The following is an 8,450-nucleotide window of genomic DNA, read 5'->3' as shown; positions in this document are numbered from 1 at the left end:
ACAGAATGGGAGTGCTGAAGCACATAGTGTGTAAAAACCGTCTGTCCTCGGTTTCAGCACTCACTACGGAGTTCCAAACTGCCTCTTGACGCAACATCAGCACAATAACTATTCGTCGGGAGTTTCATTAAGTGAGTTTCCATGACCGAGCAGCTGCACACAAGCCTAAGGTCACCATGCGCCAAGCGTTGGCTGGTGTAAAGCTCGCTGCCATTGGACTCTGGAGCAGTTGAAACGCATTCTCTGAAGTGATGAATCACGCTTCACCATCTGGCAGTCCGACGGCCAAATCTAGGTTTGGCGGATGCCAGGAGTACGCTACCTGCCCAAACGCATAGTGGCAACTGTAAAGTTTGGTGGAGGAATAATAATGGTCTGCGGCTGTTTTCCATGGTTTAGGCTAGAGCCCTTAGTTCCAGTGAAGGGAAGTCTTAACGCTACAGCATACGATATTCTAGACGACATGTGCTTCCAACTTTGTGGCAACAGTTTGGGGAAGGCCCTTTCCTGTTTCAGCATGACAATGCCCGCATGCACAAAGCGAGGTCCATGCATAAATGGTTTGTCGAGATCATTGTGAAAGAACTTGACTTGCCTGCACAGTGCCCTGACCTCAACTCAGTCGAACCTTTGGGATCAATTGGAACGCCGACTGCGAGCCAGGCCTAATCGGGCCAACATCAGTGCCTGCCCGACCTCACTAATGCGCTTGTGGCTGAATGGAAACAAGTCCCCGCAGCAATGTTCCAACATCGAGTGTAAAGCCTTCCCAGAAGAGTGGAGGCTGTTATAGCAGCAAAGGGGGGGACCAACTCCATATTAATGCCCATGATTTTGGAATGAGATGTTCGACGAGCAGGTGTCCACATACTTTTGGTCATGTAGTGTAGGCCAAATGTATTATATACTAGGTGCTAAACATTTGAGCCATTTTGGAGGTGCTTTTGTAAGTTTTAGTTAATTCAATTAGACTATGAGCTAAACAGCACAGTTACTTGATGTTGTAGAGACCCAGTTGCATTTTGTAGAGAAACTTGTCTTTGTAAATACTCCTGGAGATTGGTAATATATTTTTATACCTGGAAATTGTACTGTAGATTTTTTTTATTGTTTCTGCTCCAATGTTTTTAAAATGTTTTAAACTGTAATAATTGTACATAATGCAATAGGAAAATAGTTTTGATGGACGATATCAATTCCTTATTATTTCTTTAAAGGCTGTTAAGTACACCCGGCTTCTGTCTGACACTAGCTAGGTACATTTTACCGTCGCAGCTTCTGAAGGTCATGAGGAAGGTGTTTGTTATCTTTGTGCTGCTGGCAATAGACAAGAACAGTATTAACCCCTATCCAGTCTTCTGTCAGACTGGCTAACTAACCTCTGCATGTTAGTGTCCACAGGGATTAGAGATAATCATGTTGAATTATACAGTAGGACTGTTATTCACGGTCTGTCTGAACATCCAGATAGGTCCGTTTATAACATGGCATCACAGGTCTTTTGGAATAAAATGTTTAAATAAAACCTGTTATCGCTTATAATTGCCTCTGACATTAGGCAGTGGCTTGGTGGACCAGTGGTTAAGACACTGCACTAAATTCAAAAGGGTTGTAGGTTCGAATCCGGCGGAGATTGTGGTTGTTCAGTTAAAATTGCAGTACTGAGCAGTGTACTGTTGACCATGACACCACAGATAGTGATACTGGTGCTCACCGACAGGACCTAGCAAGTTATTGGGCTCCCTGTGCGATGGTTCCATACACATTCTACGGCTTGGTTGGTAGAGCATGGTTTGCTGTCTCTCTGGCCTAGTTTGTGAGTGCTGTTCTGGGGTTATTCTTTAGCTGGTTCAGGCTGTGTACCAGGTTTGTGTGTGTGTTGATCCAGAGCAGAGCCGTTATGGTGTTCGGGAGGCTGTGTAACAGGCTTGTTTGGGAGGAATGCAGGGGCAGTAGGGGCATCTGGGACTGATTTTGCTGAGCAGATTCGTGAGCATAGTGCGGACGGACCTACGACACACCCAATAAAATTCATCCTACAGCATCGGCTGTGTGCGTTGTTGAATGCATTGGACAAGGGATGTGACGCATGTCCAACACACATGACCGTCCACAGTGAACTGAGAAGTCAGATTAGAGAATGTTATTTACATCTAGGCCAAGTGCAACTGATAATTGAAGTGATCAATGACCGCTGACATCACCGCTGGAACATTGAGGTATGGAACAACAAAACATTGATCAAAACCAATATTAACAATATCAGTCCACTCTGAATCCACTCTGGGCCTTACAATAACATCATGAAGCCTCTAGGCTAGCGCTAATCTATCGATCATTTTTCACCAACTGACAAGATCTGGCATTAGGTTTGTTAGTGTTACATGATAAATGTCATCTGGTGGTGACTGAAATCCGTAGACATAAAAATATGAGTAGAGAACAAACATTTGAAAGCAGGTTAGGCTTCTGCCGACGTGCCAGATTCCTACTGAGAATGTATTGGATCAATCACTTCTTTATGACCCAGTATATTACTTGCTAGTTATCCAACAACTTTGACTTGTCGGGTGCAAGTTGGGAAGGAAGAAACATTTTGAAAAATATCCCTTTCCAGATTTTTGGCTATGACTGGTACTGTCGAGATCAAGAATTTAGGTCTTATATCAAGAGCAAAGGCAATAACGTAGAACCCTAAAATCAGTTCTGGGATATTTTTCTCGGGCCTCCATTCCTAATGGTTTCAAAATATGAATGCTGGCAGAAAGCATTCAGGGTTGAGTTAGTCTGGAATAGTTTCTTCTCTCCCTAGAAAGATCCTAGTCATTTCATTATTCCATAACTATGGCTGTGGTGATAAGGTCGGCTGTGGTTTGCAGTAGCCTGCAATTGTAGAATAGTTATTGGAGAAAAAGCAGGAGCCACATAATCCAGAGTGGTTTCGGGTGAGGGACAGTAGTCACGGTAGAGGATCTAGGCTAACGCAGACGCCAGCACATTGTGACATGCTGTAGCCTCTTGTAAGGCAAAGTGGGCCAAACGTGTGGCTCATTCTGTGTGGGTGTCACTGTATTCATCGTCAAGATCATAATCCGACTAATTTCATCAACACTCATTGAAAATATCTTTGGCTTGCAAACCTCCCCCTTTTTCCTCCAAACATAATGATGGTCATTATGGCCAAACAGTTCTATTTTTGTTTCATCAGACCAGAGGACATTTCTCCAAAAAGTGCCATCTTTGTCCCCATGTGTAGTTGCAAACCGTAGTCGGTTTTGGAGCAGTGGCTTCTTCCTTGCTGAGCAGCCTTTCAGGTTATGTCGATATAGGACTCGTTTTACTGTGGATATAGATACTTTTGTACCTGTTTCCTCCAGCATCTTCACAAGGTCCTTTACTGTTGTTCTGGGATTGATTTGCACTTTTCGCACAAAAGTACGTTCATCTCTAGGAGCCAGAACCCATCTCCTTCCTGAGCGGAATGACGGCTGCGTGGTCCCATGGTGTTTATACGTGAGTACTATTGTTTGTACAGGTGTTTGGAAATTGCTCCCAAGGATGAACCAGACTTGTGGAGGTCTACAATTGTTTTCTGGGGTCTTGGCTGATTTCTTTAGATTTTCCCATGATGTCAAGCAAAGAGGCACTGAGTTTGAAGGTAGGCCTTGAAGTACATTCACAGGTACACCTTCAATTGACTCAAATGATGTCAATTAGCCTATCAGAAGATTCTAAAGTGATGACATTATCTGGAATTTTCCAAGCTGTTTAAAGGCACATTTAACTTAGTGTATGGAAACTTCTGACCCACTGGAATTGTGATACAGTGAATTATAAGTGAAATAATCTGTCTGTAAACAATTGTTGGAAAAATGACTTGTCATGCACAAAGTAGATGTCCTAACCGACTTGCCAAAACTATAGTTTGTTAACAAGACATTTGTGGAGTGGTTGAAAAACGAGTTTTAATGACACCAACCTAAGTGTATGTAAACTTCCGACTCCAACTGTACATGCATACACACGCATGTTGCCCGCACACATACAAATTCATTATCTTTGGGATTTGATCATTAGGGGTATTTTTTACATAAGATTCACAAGCTCTGTGATTTATCCAGCAGATTGGATCTGATTAGCCAGCTGCTCATAAATCATGATTTTTGGGTAGGCAGCTAATTTGGATTTGGCCATCTTAACGCAATACAGTCCAAGAACATTGTGTCGTTTAGCGATTGTGTTAAAAGAAATCTCATAAAAACGTTCTCCCTTTTAAATCAGATTCTCTCAAACTATTCCCCTATGGAAGGCAGACTGTTTGTAACTCTCCCATAGTTAAAAAAGGAACTTGGAAAAGTGGCTCTATAGCTGTTAACCACTCCAAATAAACAGAGCGAATGTTTGTGGCAAGGTTAACATGGGAAACAACCCACAGGGTTTCACTTATAGCTTGACACATCTTATAACTGCATCTTTCCTGGGGGCCTCACAGATTATAGCTAGCTGTCCTCCAACAATGAGAATGTGGTCATGATTGACATCATGGATTTCCCACAATTCCCAGAGGTGGCTCTATACTGGGGTTGTGAGTTTCTCATCACTTGACTCATAATAAACATATAGAAAATGAGAATGTTTTCTGTCTTGTGAGTTTGCCGACGCCCCTCATACGCCCATGTGGTCATTTTCTTTTACTGTAAAAATATGCATGTACAACAAACATAACCGGCTCCACCTTTGCATGAAGTTGGAGATATGGATTGATGCTTGTTTGGACAGGATTTGGAAGACGTATAATATACACAGTGTACAAAACATTAGGAAAACCTGCTTTTTCCATGACATAGAGGCCCAGGTGTCAGGTGAAAGCTATGATCCCTTATTGATGTCACTTGTTAAATCCACTTCAACCAGTGTAGGTGAAGGGTAGGAGACCGGTTAAAGAAGGATTTTTAAGCCTTGATACAATTGAGACATGGATTATGTATGTGAGCCATTCAGTGGGTGAATGGGCAATACAAAAGATTTAAATGCTTTTGAACAGGGTGCACACGCACCGGTTTGTGTCAAGAACTGCAACGCTGCTGGGTTTTTCACACTCAACAGTTTCAATGCCCCGACGAATTGAGGCTGTTCTGAGGACAAAAGGGAGTGGGGGTGCAACTCAATATTAGGAAGGTGTTCTTAATGTTTTGTACGCTCAGTGTATACATATAGAGTGTATGTACTAGCTGTACACATGCAAACTCAGCAAAAAAATAAACCTCCCTTTTTAGGACCCTGTCTTTCAAAGATAATTCGTAAAAATCCAAATAACTTCATAGATCTTCATTGTAAAGGATTTAAACACAGTTTCCCATGCTTGTTCAATGAACCATAAATAATTAATGAACATGCACCTGTGGAATGGTCGTTAAGACACTAACAGCTTACAGACGGTAGGCAATTAAGGTCACAGTTATGAAAACTTAGGACACTAAAGAGGCCTTTCTACTGACTCTGAAAAACAGCAAAAGAAAGATGCCCAGGATCCCTGCTCATCTGCATGAACGTGCCTGCTGCAAGGAGGCATGAGGACTGCAGATGTGGCCAGGGCAATAAATTGCAATGTCCGTACTGTGAGACGCCTAAGACAGCGTTACAGGAAGACAGGACGGACAGCTGATCGTCCTCGCAGTGGCAGACCATGTGTAACAACACCTGCACAGGATCGGTACATCCGAACATCACACCTGCTGGACAGGTACAGGATGGCAACAACAACTGCCCAAGTTACACCAGGAACGCACAATCCCTCCATCAGTGCTCAGACTGTCCGCAATAGGCTGAGGCTGGACTGAGGGCTTGTAGGCCTGTTGTAAGGCAGGTCCACACCAGACATCACCGGCAACAACGTCGCCTATGTGCATAAACCCACAGTCGCTGGACCAGACTGGCAAAAAGTGCTCTTCACTGACGAGTCGTGGTTTTGTCTCACCAGGGGTGATGGTCGGATTCACGTTTATCATTGAAGGAATGAGCGTTACACTGAGGCCTGTACTCTGGAGCGGGAATCGATTTGGAGATGGAGGGTCCGTTGTGGTCTGGGGCGGTGTGTCACAGCATCATTGGACTGAGTTTGTTGTCATTGCAGGCAATCTCAATGCTGTGCGTTACAGGGAAGACATCCTCCTCCCTCATGTGGTACCCTTCCTGCAGGCTCATCCTGACATGACCCTCCAGCATGACAATTCCACCAGCCATACTGCTCATTCTGTGCGTGATTTCCTGCAAGACAGGAATATCAGTGTTCTGCCATGGCCAGCGAAGACCCCGGATCTCAATCCCATTGAGCATGTCTGGGACCTGTTGGATCGGAGAGTGAGGGCTAGGGCCATTCCCCCAAAAAATGTCCGGGAACTTGCAGGTGTCTTGGTGGAAGAATAGGGTAACATCTCACAGCAAGAACTGTCAAATCTGGTGCAGTCCATGAGGAGGAGATGCACTGCAGTACTTACTGCAGCTGGTGGCCACACCAGATACTGACTGTTACTTTTGATTTTGAACCCCCTTTGTTCAGGGACACATTATTCCATTTCTGTTAGTCACATGTCTGTGGAACTTGTTCAGTTTGTCTGTTGTATCTTATGTTCATACAAATATTTACACATGTTAAGTTTTCTGGAAAAAAAACGCAGTTGACAGTGGGAGGACGTTTCTTTTTTTGCTGAGTTTATATGTTGCTAGCTGTACACATGCCCAGCACTTCTCATCTCTACCATAATAAGCTACATGTATATTTGACTTTGGTCTGTCCAGTCCTAAAGCCTTATGTGGTCCACAGACCTGGGTTCATATACTATTTGTTTTAAAATACTTTAGCTATGCTTGATTGAACTTGCCTTGCACAATGAAAGCAATAGAATAGTCCTAAAAGTTCAAACCCCACCTGTACAAAAGAGACCTAGGGCCTCAGTCTTGAAAGGATAGCACTGACGACCTACGAGATTCCATTCAATTATTTATTCCGTATAAAAAGGCTGAGCATAATATTTTATCACTGGCAGAATAATTTCTAAAGCAAAAAGAGAGTAATGCGTCAAAATGTGCTGACTCAGGCACACACATTTGCTCTGCATCGGCCTTACATCCTGCAGCTCTTCATTGGCCCTTCCTCCTGCAGCTCTTCATCGGCCCTACCTCCTGCAGCTTGCTGTACTCCACCACTCTGTCCTGAAGAAAGAAGCTCAAACAACAGACAAGATGCTAGTTCATGATAGACAATATCTTTGGAACAGTACTACATATCTGGAGTTGATCAGGCTTTGTGTGTATCATTTATTGATAAGATGTTTTTAACATTTGACCAAACGAAACAATGCTGCACAGCGCTAACCGGTCTTTACCGCGGCTACCGCGATTTTAGGCTATAGGCCTAGATCTATGGAAGGTGTAATGTGAACTGTATAGTCAGTAGAGGAGCGATGGGTGCTTCTCTTCTCCTCCACACCACCCTGCTCATATGCGTTCCAGGCATTCTCAATCAAACGGTCAGAAAGTATTTAAAAGAAAGCAAATACTATTTGAACCCAGGTCTGTGGTGGTCCAGTCTGTTCACCAGGCTGGTTCCCCACTGATTATCCCCTCTCTCTCCCGTCCTGTGTGGTCATTCCTACCATGACTCAGTCTGTCTGCTAGGAGTTACCGTTCCCTCTGTGTGGAGTGGAGCAGACTTAGAGGTGACTACACATTGATTAATGACTTGTTGTCTTCAGTACAATCCCCCAGCCTCCCAGGAGAAATTCTGCTGAGAGTTCTTCTCTCACAGGGACATGATCACCATTTGTGAGAGCTAGCCTGATGTGTCTCACACACACAGACACACAGTCAAAACCTTAACCCTAAACCTCCTAGAAATAGCATTTGATCTCGTGGGGACTAACAAAATGCCCCCAGTTGGTCAAATTTTTTGTTCAAGTCCCCACAAGAATAGTTAAACACCGCACTGAACCGTAGGTTAACCACACTAAACTGTAAGTTAACCACACTGAACCGTAGGTTAACCACACTGAACCGTTGGTTAACCACACTGAACCGTTGGTTAACCACACTGAACCGTTGGTTAACCACACTGAACCGTTGGTTAACCACACTGAACCGTTGGTTAACCACACTGAACCGTTGGTTAACCACACTAAACTGTAAGTTAACCACACTGAACCGTAGGTTAACCACACTGAACCGTTGGTTAACCACACTGAACCGTTGGTTAACCACACTGAACCGTAGGTTAACCACACTAAACTGTAAGTTAACCACACTGAACCGTTGGTTAACCACACTGAACCGTTGGTTAACCACACTGAACCGTTGGTTAACCACACTGAACCGTTGGTTAACCACACTGAACTGTAGGTAAACCACACTAAACGGTTGGTTAACCACACTGAACACTGCTTGTTATTAGCCCT

General features: G+C 43.8%; 1 non-coding gene across 1 annotated transcript; it reads left to right on the top strand.

Annotated features, from left to right (window-relative positions):
- The first annotated feature begins 1,635 nt into the window (after positions 1-1,635).
- Positions 1,636-1,765, top strand: LOC115199281 (small Cajal body-specific RNA 14). The gene has a single exon (XR_003879375.1).
- Positions 1,766-8,450: the final 6,685 nt, after the last annotated feature.

This window comes from Salmo trutta, chromosome 8 (assembly GCF_901001165.1).
Source record: "Salmo trutta chromosome 8, fSalTru1.1, whole genome shotgun sequence".
Taxonomy (NCBI): domain Eukaryota; kingdom Metazoa; phylum Chordata; class Actinopteri; order Salmoniformes; family Salmonidae; genus Salmo; species Salmo trutta.
The sequence above is the reverse complement of the archived record's forward strand: the minus strand, read 5'-3'. Positions and strand labels throughout refer to the sequence as shown.